This window comes from Dermacentor variabilis, chromosome 10 (assembly GCF_050947875.1).
Source record: "Dermacentor variabilis isolate Ectoservices chromosome 10, ASM5094787v1, whole genome shotgun sequence".
NCBI lineage: Eukaryota > Metazoa > Arthropoda > Arachnida > Ixodida > Ixodidae > Dermacentor > Dermacentor variabilis.
The window spans coordinates 3929282-3950097 of NC_134577.1; the positions used below are offsets into that span (position 1 = coordinate 3929282).

The 20816-nt window shown below is 48.2% G+C and overlaps 1 protein-coding gene across 1 annotated transcript in view; it reads right to left on the minus strand.

The window, feature by feature from the left end:
• LOC142559731 (metal cation symporter ZIP14-like) overlaps positions 1–20816 on the minus strand; it is a 154642-nt gene that overhangs the window by 122957 nt on the left and 10869 nt on the right. The window lies entirely within an intron of this gene.

Genomic DNA, 20816 nt, shown 5'->3' on the forward strand with positions numbered 1-20816 from the left:
TCTCAGCACACATTGTTTTGGATACCAGGAAATGGTCACACGAATATAGAATTGTTGCACTAGAAGTCAATGTTAGATAGGTTCATAAAACAGCATGTGTTTGGCCAAACAAGATAGCAGATGCACAAGAAGCTTGCCTAACATCTAGCGCACTAATGCAATTTGTCGTTATGAGCATTTGTCATGCTTACATTGCATGTACAGCAAATTGCAAACACCCATCACACATTTGTTTTTGAATACAGGTCTGAACAGGTGCACATGCACAGGCAACAATGCAGTCAAGAAGAAAAGTTGATGCTGAACTGCAAATGAAGCACCAAATCCCTTTCAAAGCACTGAGTGAGTCAAGCAATCAATTCACCAAAGAGCCGCTGTCGTATTGAGAAGGTTGCATGAAGAATACAATACAAAACGCCCTCGAAAAGAAGAAATAACAACTGCCACTCCAGCCATGAGGCACTAGCATACCAAGGAAAAGGCACACACTTGCCTTACTTACACTTGCTGCACGAGAGATGCCACTGCATTAGATGCCAGCAAGTGACTTTGATGCCTCTGTGTAAAGCTCCAGGCAAGAATATTTCGACTGACACTATAGAAAGTGCATTTGAATATGCATCTCAGGAACATGCTTAATGACTTCAACAAACAATGTGTCATTTTCCACAAGCTGCCACGCAGCATCACTGGAACCATTTCATTACATTCGAGTAGTGGGACACTCATTTCTTCCCCATGTTTACTCACCCACAGTGAGAAGGGTTCTAGTGCTGAAAGTTGGTTTTGAAAGAGTACAGCATGTGAGGTATTGTTTATGATAGAATATGAAGGATGTGAACAATTCAAATTTACTTTCAGAAAGTATGTAATACTCTGCATAGAGGCTCACTATAGGAGTTGTCCTAAAGGCACCTGTGGCTAGCCAGGTACCTAAGTGGTGAACAGGATCAAGCACCTTTAAGTCACTTCGTGTAGCAGACTGATACTCTATAACGCCATAGTCAAAATGTGTGCATATGAGGCTCTTGTCCAAGTTCATTAAGCATTTCCTATCACTGCCCCATGTTGTGTAATAAAATTTTGAGAACGTTCATTATTTTTAAACATTTATGTTTGAGATGGTGTTATAAGCGGAGTAAAGGTTAGTTTTGAGTCTATAACGCCTAAAAATTTGTGTTGTCTAGTCAGAGATAACTGTTGTCCATAAAGCTTTGCACTGAGATCCCGGACCAGGCCTTTTTTTCGTGTAAACAGAACACAGAAGCTTTTACTTGGATTCAGCTTAAATCCATCCTCCTTAGCCCACTTTGACACATGGTTCAGACCAAGCTGAACCTGTCTCTCGCAGATGGCCAGGTTGCACAACTTAAAAACTGTACATCATCTACTTAGGCACAGTAAAACACCGTAGGTGGGAAGGAGATGCACAGAGAATTCATTTTAACCACCAAGAAGGGTGCAGCACTGTACACTTCCTTGTGGCACACCAGTCTCCTGAATAATGTCCAGGAGAGAGTATTGCCAATTCTTAAAGAAATGTTCAATTTGACACTTTTTGCCCGAGCATTTCCCGCATTGTGATGATGCAAATAAATTTCAACTTCAACTTCAACTTCAACTTCAACTTCAGGTAGCTCTCAATTCCGTTTAACATGTTTCCCGGATCCCCATGGCTGACAAATCTTGCAGCATTGCATAGCACCATGTCTTATCACAGGCCTTTTCCAAGTCTAAAAGCACCAAAGGGAAAAATTGTTTATGTACAAACGCGTCTCTAATCTTGACTCAATAGGGACAAGGTGGTCTGTTGTGCACCTAACTTCCCTATAACCACATTGGTAAGGATCTATTTATTTATTTCTAAGAAATGAATTGAGCGTCAAGACTAGTCAAGCGCTAGTCAAGACTGCGCAGGGCACACAGGTTTTAGCAGCTCTTTCAGTCCGACAGGAGAGACTCTGACCCAGCCCCACTACGATGACTTTGTCTTTACCACTGTTCGTGGCGTTATTCTCGATCAGTGAAGCACCGTCCCAGTGCTGGTTGTGTTCAAAATGGGTTATCACAGTTGTAGCGCTTGAAGCGGGAAACATGTACGATGCCACTTCATGATGTGGCCATCGATGAAGTGGATGCCATGGGAGTTATCTCATAAGTGACAAGAGTCACCTGGCGCAGCACACGGTATGGCCCAACGTACCACAACATTAACTTTTCACAGCGGCCGACATGACGAGATGGGAGCCAGAGAAGGACGAGAGAGCCCGGTGGAAAAGCAGTATCCCGGTGCCAACGATTATAAATAGACTTTTGTGTGCTCTGCGATGACGAGAGCCAAGTGCGGGCTACTGTGCACGCGGCAAGCGCAAGCGTGATGGCATCTTGTGCATAGATAGGAAGTCGTGGTCGTGGACGCCGGATCAGAAGGGAGCAAGTTATCAAAGGATAATAAGGGATGGCGGCCAAAGAGAGGATAGCAGGATGAGTAGCCAGCAGTGTCATGACGTGATGAGTTGTATGCAAATGTGACGAACTGAAGGGCAACGTCCTAATCATGGTGGTCATCAGAAATGTACATGAAAAGCATGTCAGTCAGTGTACGGTTGAGGCGTTCGGTGAGTCCATTCGTTTGAGGGTGATATGAGGTGGTGAAGTTGTCATGAGTAGCACATGATTTAAGTAGATCATCAACCGCACAAGACAGGAAGTACTAAAAGCTCCAGTGTAAATTACAAGTTCTGGAGACGCCTAAGTGCCCGGAAGTTGGGGTGTCATGAAACTGGACGAGGACATCTCTGCGTAGATGACACGAGACAGCTAGCAGGAGCTCTGCGCCGTCGCGATGCATGTTGCGCCAGTAAAGATTGTTATCCTGAAGCAAGAGCATGTTGAGTAAGGAGTTGAGGGTGCCGGATTACAGATGGTCAATAAGAGAGAGCAACAATGGATCTCTACGTTGTTCGTTGGCCACATGGGTGAAGTCTGTGATTGCTAAGACGCAGATGTCGCGGTCTGTTTCAGTGGAGTCGGATGGTTCAACGGGGTGCCGGAATAGGCAGTCGGCGTCAGTGTATAACTTGCCAGATTTGTACACAACCGAGAATGTGTAATTCTTTTTCAACTGTGACAGAAGGTGACTAGCATATGCTATCACATGGTTAGCTCCGTTCTTCGCTGCTTCACTCTTCCTGCGTATTAAACCACACGCGAGCTGTGCCCCGTAGGTAGAAAATGATGTTGGCGAACATTAGCATCTCATCCCACCTGTGTTGCTTGCTTACACGCTCGTACAATAGGAGCCAATTGTCGACATCACTGCTGTCCGTACCGCAAAAAGTGCCGGGATCGAGGGGATGCAAAAGAAGCACTGTTGCCGGAGCCGTGGACTGCAGCGACGCTGTACTGTCTTCAGCGATCGAGGCGGGAGAAACGTGGCGTTCGCTCCGAAGATCCAAGGTCAGGAGGAAAAGATCTGCACCTCCACCAAAAAGATGTTATGGGGAGAATTCACTCAACAGTAAATAGCTAGCACTTGGCTAGTCAAGACTGCACAGGGCACACAGGTTTTAGCAGCTCTTTAAGTCCGACAGGAGAGACTCTGACCCAGCCACACTATAACGTCTTTGTCTTCACTGTTCGTGACAATATCAAACAGTAAAAGGAGTGTGATAAGAGATTCATGGTGAAGGTGTTTTATCATTCCATATACGATGCGGTCAGGTCCCGGCACAGACATATTGCAGGAGTTAAGCGCTGCATGGAGTTCAACTATATTAAATTGGTTATTATATCCTTCAGATGACCTGCATTTATGCTCAAAAGCCTTGCTCTCCATCAGCATCTTTTGCCTTAGGAATTCATGCGAGTAATTTGCAGAACTAGATCCCAAGTGAGCCCCAAGGGAATTTGCAGAAGTGAGCCCCAAGGGAATTCACCTAGCCTTGCAGGCTATTCCCTTTATTATTTGCTAATGGCAGTGGGTGTGACAGCTGATCATGCACCATTCTAGCCCTGTTCCAAGCTTTTAGAGAACAGTTCTTGGGTGCCCATTCCTGCAGCAAGCATCGGCATTGACCCTCAGGGTAACCAGGCAAACGAGCCCAGTGAAAGATGAAAAAGAATGCGGAGCACAGCATGACAAGAAAAGCGTAATGCCACGTGAGACTTGCGATGACCACTACAAGATGCAGCCAGAGGAGCACGCCGTCCTCTGTTCACCGATGGCATGCGGCAAACGCGTCGCATATACTATATATGGGAACAATGCACTGCGTGAGCGGAGGTCTGTCTGCGGTGGCTGCTGTGAATCGCATCCATGTGTCCCCCATGTGCTGCCTATCATAATTTCCCGATTAGCAAGGCAGTCGCGTTACACTTCACACCGTTTGCAACGTGCCGCACAAGACACATTGTCTGCACCAGCCAAAGTATCGCGAAATGAAAACACATATAGAGCTGTGCTCAAATTTTGCATTAGTGGGTATCGTAATTGTTGGTGAAATTTTTTATCATCTGTGTATGAGTTGATGTCTGCTAGGTACTATCGCGCTCAATATGAGCTACACCGCGCGAGCGCATGGCCGTGCGCTCAATATGGTTGTACAGTGGCCCCGATAGTGGCGTGTTTTCGAGCTATCTGGAGAGGGTGTAGCTGTTCCAGCAAGCTCGCGTCACCTCCACTTGCTTGCTTTCCCCTTCACCCTCGTTTAGGCTGGTTTTGATATCTGTTTCGAAAATGATAACTGTAGCCGTAGGTCGACGCCCAAACTTCGTAATCCGGCCCACGCCGGTCCGCACAGTGGGTGTTATCTGGTGTGTCAGATTAATAAAAAGGAATACGTTCGTCAGCTCGCAAGATGTCCCGGGTGTCCAACAGTGATCGACTTCTTAATTCATCTCATTGCATTTACAGCATGCAAGCTGTCTTAGTGCAAACCAAATTTTTTTTTATTCGGGCTGAATATATCTTTGACTGATTATACGACTCTTTCATGTCAGTGCACGTTAAAGAACCCCAGGTGGGCGAAATTTCCAGAGCTCTCGACTACGGCATCTCTCAGCCTGAGTCACTCTGGGACGTTAAACCCCATAAACCAAACCAAACCACACGACTGTTCGGAATGGCAATTAAGTACCCTAGACAAAAAGAACCCGCACATGACCTTGCGTTTATGTATCTAGGAAAAGTATCCTCTGGATGAGCTGATTGGAAATTAGTGTATTCTGGTAATACCGGAAATAATCGGCGAAATCAGGGTTTGGGGCCTTAGTGATAGTGCACTCTAAAATCTCGGAACCATTTAATGCATCTTAAGAAGGGGTGGTGTGTTCTGGAGCCATCACGCACGGTGGGAAGTTTATGAAGATGACACATGGCCCCAGGAGTTGCGGCAAATGAACAAAGTAGGATGCTCCAGCCAAATGTGAAATGTTGCTATAGTACGGAGAACGGCGGTGGCAGCAATGGCAACGCGTTGCCGCATTAGCACCAGGGCTATGCTAACACTCTGTCAAAAACAATGCATGGCCCACATTGTGGCTGCTTCCACTTTTACGCTGGACGCTGAGGCGCATTATCAGTGCTAAAATCATGTTTAAATGCACAGCCCTTCTTGGACGAAGAAAGCGCTGTCTTTGATAACCTTCGCACGCCACGTCTGGTCGGTGGCAAAAGTGCTGCATGACCTTGCAGTTTCTGCTTCAGCGAAATCAAAGTGAACAAGAAACAGATAAGGTGTCCTTCAGATAAACGGGGACGAGGGGTTCCAGCACGCTTGCTGGAACAGCTACACCCTCTCCAGATAGCTCGAAAACACGGCACAATCGGCACCACTGTACAACCTTGCAGAGTGCTCGGCCACGCGCTCGCGTGGTGTAGCTCATACTGAGCGCGATAGTACCTTTGCCCCTTTCCCGCTTAGCCTGTCTGCGCCTCCTTTTTTTCCTCTGATTTAATGTGTTTAAAATTAATGAAATTTCTGCCATGGAAGAGTCGCGAAGGAACCCCCATACTTTGTTTTGTTTCTTGTGCACTTCTCTACACTCTTCATTCCACCATGAAACCCGATGTTTGGTAGAGAGGCCATTTGTTTGTGGGATGCATTTAAAATCTGCATCAACAATGAAGGCTGTTAAGCATGTAACAGCATTGTCCATGCTTAGAGCACATATTTCATCCCATGACAAACCCGTGAGCTCTCGGGACAGCTTTCAGTTGGCTGATTCGACCTTCCAAAGAGAAACATGTGGCGAGGATTTCTCCTGTTTTGTTGTTTTCAGCAGTATAGGAAAGTGATCGCTGATTTATGGATTGCAACCATTACTACAAAAAGTTAGTCCTTTTCTACTCAGCAGACATGCCCCAGCGGAAAAAAAGAAAATTTTCAATTAATCGGTCTCTCGCATCGCAGCGAGAGTCCCTCCACAGAGTGCTGTGTGCATTTAAATCTCCAAGAACCACAGGTAGCTGATCTACTAAAGCCTGGAATTCTTGTCTATGGCGCTCATAATTACATAGTATATAAAAAGAGCACATGGTAACAAGTTTATTTAACAGTACAGCTCGAACTGCAACTGCCTCATGGGCTGTTTGGAGCGTAAGTGCTGACAAGCAGTACAGTCGAACCCCCTTATAACACTATTCAAGTGCCACGAAAATTCCATTGTTATAACCAATAATTGTTATAACCGGGCTGCATGAAAAAATAGAAATAGGGAGATGGCAGAGCTGATATCAGAAAACTATATAGGCAGGGAGGCCAGTGCCCCTCCCCACCACCTTCCTCCGCCTGGCTGCTGATTGTGTTCACTCGTGTGATTGTGTTCACTCGTTAACTGCTCCCTGGGTGCTCCGATCACGTGTAACAAGCCGCGGCTGTTGGCGTTAAAAAATTACGCTGTGTAGCGAAGAGAGACACTAGTGGGTTCAGCGCTACTGGCTCTAAACGCTAGTGGGTCGAGTGCTCCTGCTCAGCAACAGCTCTCGTGCTTGGAAGCTGTGACTGCCCTGCCCGTTGACATTGCGCTGCTCCGAGCTGTGCCAAATAAACACCTTTAGAATTGGTGGAGTGTGCGGGGTACCTTCAGATGATCATCCTGGAACTCCGGTCCTGTACCCTACCATCTACCATGCCCCAAGACGCCTCCCAGCAAACGCCTCCTCCTGCACCCACTGCGTGTCCCGGGGTGCCTCGTCATCACGACCCTCCTATCTACACTGGAGCGAACGACACTGACATGGACGAATGGCTCACGGCGTACGACAGGGTAGGCGACCATAACAAGTGGGACGAAGCGGCCGAACTGAGCCATGTTCTGTTCTACCTCGCTGGAGTGGCCAGCCTGTGGTATAACAACCATCAAGCAGAGTTCCAGACATGGTCGGAATTTAAGACTTCCCTCGCCGATGTATTTGGTCGCCCTGCTGTTCGTAAGCTGCGTGCCGAGCAACGTTTGCGAGAACGAGCTCAACAGCCAGGCGAAGCATTCACCAGCTATATCGAAGATGTCCTGGACCTATGCAGGAAAGCCGATCCAACCATGGCGGAATCTGATCGAATCCGAAAAATCCTGAAGGGCATAGAAGACGACGCCTTTAACATGTTGCTGGCCAAAAGTCTACGCTCCGTGGCTGAAATTGTCACACTGTGTCAGAGCTATGAAGAACTCCGCAAGCAGCGGTCACTGACCCATCGATCTCTACCGCGTGACGAACACCTCGCTGGTTTGGCTGCCATGTCCAACCCGGCAGCGTTGCTCACAGAAATGAAGGCGTTCGTCCGCAAGGAAGTTGCCCGGCAACTCTCGTTGATGGATTTTGCACAGCCGCAGTCGGTACACGCGCCTACGCCAAGTTTTGCGCCTCCGCTTCACCGCGTCATAGCACAAGAACTGCACGAGGTTTTGCCTGAGCACCACCAGCGTGTTCCTGCGGCTGCGCCTCACAGCTACGCCGAAGTCGTGGCCAGGCACCAACAGATCCCGACAGCTGTGCCACTCAGCTACGCGGAAGTCGTCACCCAGCCTCAACAACTCCCTCAACAGGGACCTCGCACGTACGCTGAAGTCCTCGCTATGCCCCGACAACAGCCTGCTATGCAATCACTTTACCAGCCGCCACGTCCAACGCGTCCTTCCACATGGATGGGACCTGCCGCAACGACTCGGTGGCGTACAGCGGACAATCGACCGATATGTTTTGCGTGCGGCTATGCAGGCCACGTCGCACGCCACTGTAGTCGCATGCAGTCGCCTAGCGCTACACCATATGGGCCAAGTTCTATGGCGGGTTCTCCGCGCCCTTATTACGACGACAAACCTCGGGCTGCGTCACCACCATTCCGCAGGTCCGCCAACATCCGCCACTCAACTTCTCCACGCCGACGCTCCCCATCACTGATGCGGCCTCGTCCCGAAGCTCGGGATGAGGAAAACTAATCGTCGCAGTCTATGAGGCAAGGCTGCGACCCCGTCGAAATGCGGAAGTCCTCAACATAGCCCGACCAATGTGATAGACGTGTTAGTTGACGGTGTGCGCACATATGCCCTCGTGGATACCGGAGCCGCTGTATCAGTTATGGACGCAAAGCTTTGCCGCTTCCTTCGAAAAGTTACGACGCCCATTGCTGGACTCTCCCTCCGAACAGCAGGCGCACAACGTATTCACCCGATTGCGGCGTGCACCACTCGTGTTCTCATCGAGGATGTTGTATACGCCGTCGAATTTATTGTGATTTCCTCGTGCTCCCACGATGTTATCCTGGGGTGGGACTTCCTCGCCCGCCACGATGCCGCCATTCATTGCACACAGGCCGAACTAGAACTGTCGCCGATCTCAGATATGCCGCTTGCCGATAATGCTTCTTTTGCGAACAAACTACTCGTCAGGCACGACACAAACGTTCCTCCCAACTTGTCAGTGATTGTATCAATGCATTGCAGCAGCCTCTCTGACGCCATTGCACGCACTACTTTCTCCGTCGGGCCACTTTTATACTCGAAAAGGTCTGCTGCTGCCTTTTGCGACTGTGAACGTCAAACAGGGCTCCACAGCTATTTTTCTCTGTAACCCCTTCTCATACCCTGTGATGCTGCTTCAAGGCGAATGTCTTGGCCACATGGAAGTGATCGACGCCGTACAAATTACGGATGTTCCCGAAGACACGTCCTGCGCCAGTTACAACACGCTCGGTTCTCTCTCTACGTCGAACCCTTTGCCCACAGGTGTGTTCGATTCATCTATTGCCGATGGCCTCACCCCACCTCAGCGTTCGCAGCTTCTGCGCATCTTAGAAGAATTTCGTTCTTCTTTTGATGTCGGGCAATCTTCCCTGGGCCGAGCGTCTGCTGTCACGCACCATATTGACACTGGCTCCCAACCGCCATTGTGGCAACGACCATATCGCGTCTCTGCCACAGAACGTCGTGTGATTAATGAGCAAGTGGAGGATATGCTTCGCCGCGAAGTGATCCGACCCTCGAACAGTCCATGGGCATCCCCTGTCGTCCTTGTTACGAAAAAAGACGGCTCGGTACGGTTCTGTGTAGACTATCGGCGCCTGAACAAGATCACTCGCAAAGATGTATACCCGCTGCCGCGAATCGATGACGCCATCGATAGCCTACAAGGAGCAGAATTATTTTCATCTCTAGATTTACGCTCCGGCTATTGGCAAGTACCCATGGCTGACGTCGATAGGCCGAAGACAGCCTTTGTCACACCCGACGGCTTATAAGAATTTAACGTCATACCATTTGGACTTTGTAATGCGCCAGCAACCTTTGAATGCATGATGGACACAGTTCTCCGCGGTTTGAAGTGACACACGTGCTTATGTTATCTCTACGACGTTGTTGTTTTTGCCTCTGACTTCACCACGCACCTTCAACGCCTACGGCGTGTTTTGACGTGCTTAGCAAACGCTGGCCTCCAACTGAACCTAAAGAAGTGCCGATTTGCAGCGCGGCAGCTCACGATATTAGGTTACGTCGTCTCGAAGGATGGAATCCTCCCCGATCCAGACAAACTTCATGCCATAGCTGAATTTCCTGAACCGACGTTCGTCAAAGAACTGCGCAGTTTTGTAGGTTTGTGTTCCTACTTCAGGCACTTCATTCGCAATTTCGCCGCCATCATATCGCCCCTGACAAAGCTCCTTGGCAGCAACGGACCTCTCCATTCGTGGTCGTTTGAGTGCGACGAGGTGTTCATTAAGCTCCGTTGTTTGCTGACGTCTCCTCCCATTTTGCGCCACTACAACCCAACGGCACCTATTGAGGTACACACAGATGCCAGCGGTGTTGGCCTCGGCGCTGTCCTAGCGCAGCGCAAAGAAGGGTTTCCTGAATATGTTGTGGCATATGCAAGCCGTATGCTTGCTAAAGCCGAGGCCAATTACACCGTCACGGAAAAAGAATGCCTGGCGATCATCTGGGCGCTTACCAAATTCCGGCGCTATTTGTATGGTCTACAATTTGATGTCGTCATGGACCACCATGCACTATGCTGGCTGTCGTCATTGAAGGATCCCTCAGGCCGTCTCGCCAGCTGGGCGCTTCGCTTACAGGATTACGATATCTGCGTACTGTACCGCAACGGACGCCAGCATGCTGATGCTGACGCCCTCTCACGTTCTCCCTTGCCAGACGACAATGCCTGCTGCGCAATATCCCAGCTTGACGTTTCTTCCGTCGACATTGGGACCATCGCTTCTGAGCAGCGCAAGGACCCCTGGATTGCCTCCATCATAGACTGCCTTGCTGATCCGTCATCGCAGCCAACCACTCGTGCATTGCGCCGTCAAGCTCGCCATTTCGCCATTCGCGACGACCTGATTCACCGACGCAATTACACCTCTGACGGCCGCCAGTGGTTATTAGTTGTACCTCGAAGCCTGCGTTCTGAAATCTGCGCATCGTTCCACTCTGATCCACAGTGTGCTCACTCGGGACTTTTCAAAACCTACCAGCGCCTCCGACGACGCTACTACTGACGAGGAATGTACAACTACATTCAAAAGTTCGTTTGCTCATGCCCCGACTGCCAGCGCCGAAAATCTTCATCCCACCACTCGCCAGCTGGTCTGCAGCGTCTACCCTGCCCTATCCGGCCGTTCGGGCGCGTTGGCATCGATTTGTATGGGCCACTCCCCCCGACATCGGCTGGTAACCGCTTGACAATTGTGGCAGTAGATCACCTTACACGATACGCTGAAACCGCCGCTCTGCCAGCAGCTACAGCGCCCGATGTTGCATCATTCCTGCTTCGCCGATTCATCCTGCGGCATGGTCCACCTCAAGAACTGCTCAGCGATCGCGGACGCGTCTTCCTGTCGGAAGTAGTTGAAGCGATTCTCAAAGAGTGCCACGTTGTTCATCGTACGACTACGGCGTACCACCCTCAAACGAATGGCCTCACAGAACGCTTCAACCGTACGCTCGGCGACATGCTTTCAATGTACGTTGCCTCCGACCACATGAACTGGGACGCCGTTCTGCCATTCATCACCTACGCGTATAATACCGCTACACAGAGCACCACTGGATTTTCACCCTATTTCTTGCTGTATGGTCGACACCCTTCGCACACCATCGACACCATTCTTCCGTACCGGCCGGATGCATCCGAGTGCATGCCTATTTCTGCCACGGTCAGACATGCAGAAGAGTGCCGCGACCTCGCACGGGCCTTTACTTCCGCTGATCAAGAGCGCCAGAGCAGCACTTGCGGTGACGCCACTGCCACGGTCATCTTCGATCCGGGAGCGCTCTGTGGCTCTCAGTTTCTTTAACTGCCCCTGGCCTCTCATCAAAACTGGTCCCTAAGTATGAAGGCCCTTATCGTGTTCTCGAACGCGCATCTCCTGTGAACTATGTCATAGAACCAGTTGAGCTATCTTCAGACATGCGCCGCCGTGGACGAGACATTGTCCATGTCGACCGTTTAAAGCGTTACTACGACCCGCTCATCGTGACGAGCTGTTAGGTCGCCGAATGGCTCCCTTCTTGCTCCCGGGGGGTGATTGTAGCGAAGAGAGACGCTAGTGGGTTCAGTGCTACTGGCTCTAAACGCTAGTGGGTCGAGCGCTCCTGCTCAGCAACGACTCTCGTGCTTGGAAGCTGTGACTGCCCTGCCCGTCGACGTTGCGCTGCTCCGAGCTGTGCCAAATAAACACCTTTAGAGCTGCTATAACAACTGCAAAGGGGTGTCACAGGTGGCATGCGATATGCGAGCACCACCGAGGCATCACTTTGATGGCCCCGAAAGGGGCCTTTTAAAAATTGCAAGAAGGCTGCCACGGCAGCCTGTCAGCTTGAGAAATTCAGAAGAAGTACTGAGGAGAGATCGCCACAAGCATCTCACCACATACTTCTTACTGGCTTGCATGAGAAAAGCGTATGTATGTCAGCCATGCATGCTTTACACGAAATTTGCCGACATTCTTCTCCAAGGCATCCAAGCGCTCCACGTAGTGCAGCGGAAGGTTCCTCGTGAGAACGAAGCCCCGGAGGGACTGAATCATGTCGGGCCTCCTGTGAGGACAACGTCGAGGCAGCCTGCCCTACAGCATCATGGCTGCCGTCGTCGCCGTCGCTGTCCGATGCAAGTATGTTCGTGACAATCGTCTCATCGGTTAGAAGCACTTAGTTTCCAAATCTATAGCCATGCACTTTCTTTTCACCGGCAACAGCGTGCATTACCGATGATCAGCAGGCAGATCAGCCATGTTCCGTTTCGGTGGCGAGTCAAGCGAAGTTGAGAAACTGCATGGCCAGGAACGAATTCGACAAAACCAACAAAAACGAACGCGAGTGATTAAGCTGTTCGCAGAACTGCACTGAATGAGGAGCCAGCGAGCAACATAAAGGCAATGTGCTTGCGGTGCAGTTGGCGCAGTCCATTTGTGTTTCAGAGGGTGGGGCGGCATAGAGCTATGGGTGCAGCCCATTCATGTTCGTAGGGGTGGAAGGGCGGAGATGGCTAGAAAATGAGCGCACGGTGGCTGTTGAAACAGCAGCCCATCGTGCAGCGGCTCGAATTTCTCATTTTCTTTTTTTTTTCTTTTCAAGGATCTCGCATTTCACTACCTTTCCGCTCGGGCACCTAACAGCCAGACTTCATTGTTATAACCAATAATGCAGCGTCGGGGCATTGTAGTAAGCGGGTTATTTCACCATGGAAAACATGCAAAAGTCGACGGTGCAGTAGCTTCTCATTGTTATAACCAATATATTGTTAAAACCGGTATTGTTGTAAGTGGGTTCAACTGTATACTGATTTACTACAATTGCTATGATGCCAGGCACCGCGATAGCATCATCGCAGTCTTTACGGAAAGTAACATATTGTCGGACAAAATTTCTATGCCTACATTTCAAGCGTGTTTTTTGTACACACAGCGACTTTGGATTGAATTCACGAAGCTCTTGAACATCATCAAGGTTATTAGTAGACATCTGATGTTCCACTGAATTATCAGTATATCCACTCTAATATAAATTATGTGCTGCGTTTATCAAACAGAAGAAAGTCGGTTTAGCTTGCGGGCTCGTTTAGGACCCTGTGATTTGGGGTTTGCCTTTTTTTTTTTAGCAGTCGATGGAATCGCACTGTGCCTTAGGCGCCAGCTGCGCCGTCTGACTGTGTGTTGTGTCCATCGCCCCCAGCGAGGCACTGGACACATGCTCTTGCGAGTGATGTCCATGCAATGGACATGCGCGTTTGCAAGCCCAGGAAGATGAATAAAGTGGCAAAAAGAGGAGTAGACAGGAGAGACTGTAGAAAGAAGATAGGAATGTGAAATGTAGGAGAAAAGATAAGAAAAGGCGACCGACTGATTTCCCACAGGTGGGTCAGTCCGGGGGTGCCGCCTACGTGAATCCAAGGGCAAAGAGGTGTGTTACCTACACCAAAGGGTCGCAAAGGTTCGAACACTTGGCATCGGCTCAACCCCCTGGATCCCCCTTTCCCCAGACATGGCTAAGCCATGCATAGTGAAGTGCGGGAGGGTCCGTCGCCCATGTGCTCGGGTCCATGGCGTCGCAACACACCAAATGCCTGCTGACGCAGACGCCCCTACAGAGAAAACGATGCCCAACGCTGTAGGATTTCATTTTGCTCCTTCAGCATCTGCTGACGTGCTGTTCCTGCATGTAATTAGATATTGTCATGACATATGTTTTAGTTTCTCATTACCAAGCTCCTAGGTTGAGTCCAGCTGTGGATGGCATAACATGTATAAAATCATGTAAATAAGTTATTGCCTTTCTTCTTTTTTTTACTAAAGTAAACAGGATGCACGGAAACATTTACTTTGTTTAGAAATGTGAAAATATTTGTTAACTGACTCAATATTTGGAGGTGGTTTATTTCGAATATTCATATGCAATTTGAAAATGTCACTATCTGAACACTTCTAATTTTAATGCAACTACTTTGAAGTGTAGTGAGGCTTCAGGCTTGAAACAGAGCTCCTTATTGCATCATGACAGCAATTGTGCTGTAGACTAAGCTGGTCATGTTTGCTGTCACAGACTGGCCATTCTTTTCTTCTTCCTCCACATTAACACAAGATAGGCCTGGTCCACTACTGTCACTTGTCTAGAAATGCAGAGCACATCTCTCCTCTAGTGTCCCATCATATACTGTGCTTAATCACAATCCATGCAAATTTTTCCTAAAGAAGGGACTTTAGTCTTCATGTGGCCTACAACCACTGCACTAACATGTCAGCGGTCTAAAATACCATGTAATCACACCCTCCCAGTTTTGATGACGCGACAAGGGGTCCTGCTTCAAGTCCAAAGCCATGTGTACTTTTTGAACTTACTGCATTCAAACATGGCGGAATAGAAGCCCTACACCATAAATATGGAGTCAGCAGCTACTCAACAAAGAAAAAAAATGTGTTTAACTTTTGTGTTAGTACTCCTTCAGCTTGTATAGTGTTCACAAAAGTACTTTGCAGAAGTGACTCTATATTAAAAAAAATTAAATCATGGGGTTTTACATGCCAAAACCACTTTCTGATTATGAGGCACGCCGTAATGGAGGACTCCAGAAATTTTGACCACCTGGGGTTTTTTAACGTGCACCTAAATCTAAGTACACGGGTGCTTTCACATTTCGCCTCCATCGAAATGTGGCCGCCGAAGCCGGGATTCGATGCCGCGACCTCATGCTCAGCAGCCCAACACCATAGCCACTGAGCAACCACAGCGGGTGAAGTGACTCTATATATAGATAGAGAGAGAGCGTCAGTATGCCTTTTCCCCAACTTGAAGATGACCATCATGTCGAACTCTTGCAGCCTGATGCTCCAGCACGCTAGCCGCCCGGAAAGATCTTTCAGGTTTGTCAGCCAGCATAGTGAATGATGATCACTGATAACTTTAAAAGCGCGATGGTACATATATGTTCCAAATTTCATAACCACTGATACCACATCAAGGCATTCTTTCTCAGTTGTTGAGTAATTGGCTTCTGGGCACAAGAGCATCCTGCTTGCACAGGCAATCACCCCTTCAGCGTCGACCAGCAACTGCACGAGCACTGGTCCCAGACCAACATTGCCGGCATTAGTGTAAAGCATCATAGGGGCTGCTTCTTCAGAGTAGGCAAGTACGGGAAGGGTTTGTAGGCACTGCCTCAGCCCATTAAATGCAGTTTTCTGTGCTTCACCCTACACAAATGCCATGTCATCTCTCGTGAGGCGAGTTAATGGTGACACAATGCGTGCAAAATCTGCGATAAACCAACAATTTTATGCACAGAGGCCCAGAAAGCGCCTGACCACATTTTTATAAGACGGTATGGCGAACTGTGTGATGGCGCAATTTTTTCATGATCAGGATGAACAATAGAGTAACTGACAACTGGATGGCTTACAGAACCATTCTGAGTCATTGCAAGTGCTGGTCAGATGTTGCAGAAAACACAATGGCATTGTCGAGACAGACCAAGCAGGCTTTCCACTTCAGCCCCAATAGTCCAGTACCCATGAGTGTTTGAAAAGTTGCAGGCGCAGAGCACGAACCGAAAGGCAAAACTTTAAATTCACACAGTCCACCTGGCGTCACAAAAGCAGTTTTCTTACGGTCTCTCAGGTCTACCTCGATTTGCCAATATCCACTTTTCAAGATGCTTCTTCAATATAATAAGGGCAACACTGGAATTTAGTCAACCAAGGGAACAGGCAAGTTTCAGGAAGGGATACTCCACAATGGATCATATTCTTGTCATCAAGCAGGTAATCGAGAAATCTGCAGAGTACAATCAGCCTCTCTATAGGGCTTTCATAGATTACGAAAAGGCATTTGATTCAGTAGAGATACCAGCAGTTATAGAGGCATTACGTAAACAAGGAGTACCGGCCGCTTACGTAAATATCTTGGAAAATATCTACAGAGATTCCACAGCCACCTTAATTCTATGCAAGAAAAGTAGGAAGATACCTATAAAGAAAGGGGTCAGACAAGGAGACACACTCTCTCCAATGCTATCCACTGCGTGCTTGGAAGAAGTATTCAAGCTCTTAAACTGGGAAGGCTTAAGAGTAAGGATCGACCACGAATATATGAGCAGCTTTCGGTTTGCCGATGACATTGTTCTGTTCAGAAACACTGGAGATGAGTCAACAAATTATGAAGGACCTTAACAGAGAGAGTGCAAGAGTGGGGTTGAAGATTAATATGCAGAAAACAAAGATAATGATGAACAACCGGGCAAGGGAACAAGAGTTCAGGATCGCAAGTCAGCCTCTAGAGTGTGTGAAGGAGTATGTTTACCTAGGTCAATTAATAACAGGAAACCCTGATCATGAAAAGGGAATTCACAGAACACTGAAAATGGGTTGGAGCTCATACGGCAGACATTGTGAGCTCCTGACTGGAAGCTTACCATTATCATTTAAAATTAGTGCATTTAGTACAATTAGTGCATTTTACCAGTGCTGACATATGGGGCAGAGTCTTGGAGATTGACAAAGAAGCTTGAGAACAAGTTAAGGACCACGTAGAGAGCGATGGAATGAAGAATGCTAGGCATAACATTAAGAGACAGAAAGAGAGCGGTTTGGATCAGAGAGCAAATGGGTATATCCAATATTCTAATTGACATTAATTAAGAGAAAGAAATGGAGCTGGGCAGGTCATGTAATGCACAGGGTTAGATAACCGTTCGACCATTAGGGTTACCGAATGGGTACCAAGAGAAGGGAAGCCCAGTTAAGGACGGTAGAAGACTAGGTGGGGTGATGAAATTAGGAAATTCGCGGGTGCTAGTTGGAATCGGTTGCCGCAGGCCAGGGGTTAATGGAAATCGCAGGTAGAGGCCTTCGTCCTGTGGTGGACATGAAACGGGCTGATAATGGTGGTGGTGGTGGTGGTTATGGTGGTGGTGATGATGAGACGACTTTTCAAGTCTATTGAGGAGAAGTAATGAGAGTGTTGAAGCCGGTCAAGGGTGTCATCTATACATGGGAGTGGGTAGACAGCTTTCTTTGTAACCTGATTTAGCTTGTGGTAGCCGACACAAAAATGCAAGCTACCATGCTTCTTCTTTACTAAAACTACAGGCAATGCCCAGGGGCTCTTTGACAGTTGAGTTATGTAATCTTCGAGCATACTAGTTACTTAGTCCTGTATCGCCTCACATTCATTTAAAGCTGCACTATAAGGGTTCTGGTTAATTGGTCTGGCCATATCTTCAGTGATTATTCGGTGCTTGGTTAAGGGCGTACGACCGACTCCTGATGTCGACACAAAGCAATCCTGTTCTTCTAGCATTGAAAAGCAGCCTTGAACATCTGCAACACCGTTGAAATAGGCCAAAGCTGTGCCCCCTTGGAAGGTGCCGATGCTCCATGCTAAAATTTGTCAGGAACAAATCCCTCTACCCATTAATGACACAGACTCATGCAACCGAAGTATTGTGAGTAAATAACAGTGGGGTTATTTGGTCTGCAACTCCTTCCCCGTCGAATGGCAAGTCGCATGCCACAGGAACAAGGGTGCATCACCGAGGTGGAATGACATCGTCATCACCACTAAAATGTAATGAGTTGCCTGGTGGTTCTAAGCACTCAACTGGTTCAGGGTTATGGTAAAATGTTACCAAACAGTCAAGGATGTTGATGACCGCACCATACTCCCTCAGTCCATTCTGATAAATCTTTACAGCATGAGGTGAGAATGACGAAAGTGGTGATGAAAGATGCACCGACTCTCACCGTACATCGTCCGGCAGGCATCAGTAACTGGCCTACTGCAGTCGTTATATGGGGCCCTGTCCACGGCGTCTTTACATTCTTGAGATGAACTGTGGGGTCTCAAATTATTATGGAGAAGTCAGCACCAATGTCGACCAAAGCTGTCACTTGCTGCCCGTCAACAAAAATAAATAAGGTTTGCGCTTACAAATGTGTCACTGTTATGGCTCATTGGCTTCATAGCATCCTGAAGTGGAAGCAACGGGGGCTTTTCATCGTCATGACAGCTCACAACCTTGCCCTCGGAGGTCGCTGCCTTTAGTTTCCCCGGCATGGGTAACGTGACCTCCTGCCCCTGAGGTCAGTAAGAGTAACGAGTATTGGTGCAGGTGAATGTGTAGGAGATGGACAGCACAACCGGTAGCCCATGCTGGCCTGGTGATTCGGCAGCAACTGCTTGTCATTGGCTCGGCAATCATCAAAATGACAGCGGGTGGCTGGAGGCCCCTTGAAAAGGAGCTTGGTGGTGTAGCGACTAATCGTCACTGGCACATCAACCGTCAAATTATGGGCGGAGAGGGCGAAATGGTACGTCGTGATGCCAGCAATGGCAAGAAATGTGGCCGACATCACTGTAGCTGAAACAGAGTGAGTGCTGATCTGCAGTGCACCATACGTTTGTTTTCCGAAACTGCAGACATTGCGGAGGCTCTTCCTGAGGTGACCAAGGTGCAGCAGTCGACGGCTGGTGGTACGGCAGTATCGACATGACGGTTGGTGAGCAGGTGGTGGACATCGGGTAGCGGCGTCATAGTTCATGGGATGCGGTTCAGGACTAAGGTTCGGAGACAAGAACACTTGGCTGATTTCGTTACGTACAACTTCGGCGACACATGCCACTGCTTATTCCTGTTGTCCAACTCGCAAGCTTCTGAATTTATTTGTGAACGATCTCCCTAATCAGATCGCACAGAGCTCTGAGGGTCAACAGTTATCGTGACAGCGTTGACCTCGTTGCTGCTGGACAAGCAATTGTACTGCCTGTACCGTTGATAAAGTGCTCGCTCAATAGCAGTAGCTTCCTTTATAAAATCAGCCATAGTACTTGGTGGATTGCACAACAGTCTGGCAAACAACTGCTCTTTCATGCCACGCATGAGGTAGCATAAGTTCTTATCTGTCATGTTTGGGTCGGCTCTACGACACAGATGGGTCATGTCATCGGCCAAAATTGCGATGGTTTTGTTAGGTTTCTGAACCCACAACTCAATTAGCTGCTGGGCACGGTCCCGTCGGTCGACACCCGCAAAAGTGTCAAGGAGCTGCTGGCAGAAGTCACTCCATGTTTATAGGCTGCCTTCTCAGTTTTCATACCACGTACGAGCGCTACTGTCAAGAGAAAAATAGACATTGGTGAGCTTTTGTTTAGAACTCCACTCATGGATCTTGGCAAAGCACTCAAACTGGTCAAGCCAGTGTTTGACGTCTTTAAAGGCACCACTGTGAAAGCGATCCAGAATCCGTGGTTGAAGAAGGGTTACCTGTGGTGGGCTGGATGAACGGACGCTTTCAGGATCACGTGGCGGGTTGGAATTGGCCATGGGCAGCGTGTGGACGAAGGTTCCTACAGGGGATGAGCTCCAGAGCAAGGCCTTGCAACCGACGACTGAAACAATGCAGAAGCATTGCAATGGGCAACAGTGTGTCCTGGCTGGATGAACAGTTCCCAGGAGGGGTCCGAAGCATTGTGTTGTCATATCCCGCACCTCCACCAATGTCACGGTGCAACGAAGACAGGAAACAAGGACACATATAACAAAACAGCTTGTTTTAGTAGTCAAGCGTAGAGACGACTTCTTCGTCTTCTAATCTCCACTAGGCCGACAGACGAGATTAAGCCTACTAAAGCTCCCACCGCTGTCTTTATCATTGACATAGAAGAGACGTGGCATATATATATATATATATATAGCCAATTTTAAGGCTATTTCTTCTGCATCTCTTTTCTTTTGTACTTGTATTTCACTTGTACCCTCGCCTACTACAGCTCTGAATAGGGTGGCAGTATTCGGAAAAAATATACATATACATATATATATATATATATATATATATATATATATATATATATATATATATATATATATATATATTTCCCCCCCCCCCCCCAAATACTGCCACCCTATTCAGAGCTGTAGTAGGCGAGGGTACAAGTGAAATACAAGTACAAAAGAAAAGAGATGCAGAAGAAATAGCCTTAAAATTGGTTAGGTATGTTATAGTGCGATACACGATATCACTGACGTGCCTCTAAAAACACAAAGCGCTCACACACAGAGCTCCCACCATGGCCGTCCCAGATGCCATGCCAACAACGAAACTTGTAGCAGCTATGTGACCAGAAGTCAGTCAAGTCTTGGACGCACTTCTAAGATGAAAGTGACAACACTTCCAAGTGCCCTGACCTGGATGGGGTGCAGTGCCCTGAATGGACTAGGAGAATTTGTTCCAACTCAATTTTGACCAGCCAAATGCAAGAATGCACCATAAGAGCGCTCTATAGTGCTAGAAAGCGACCAGACGAATGTGCAGAAAAAAACAAATGCC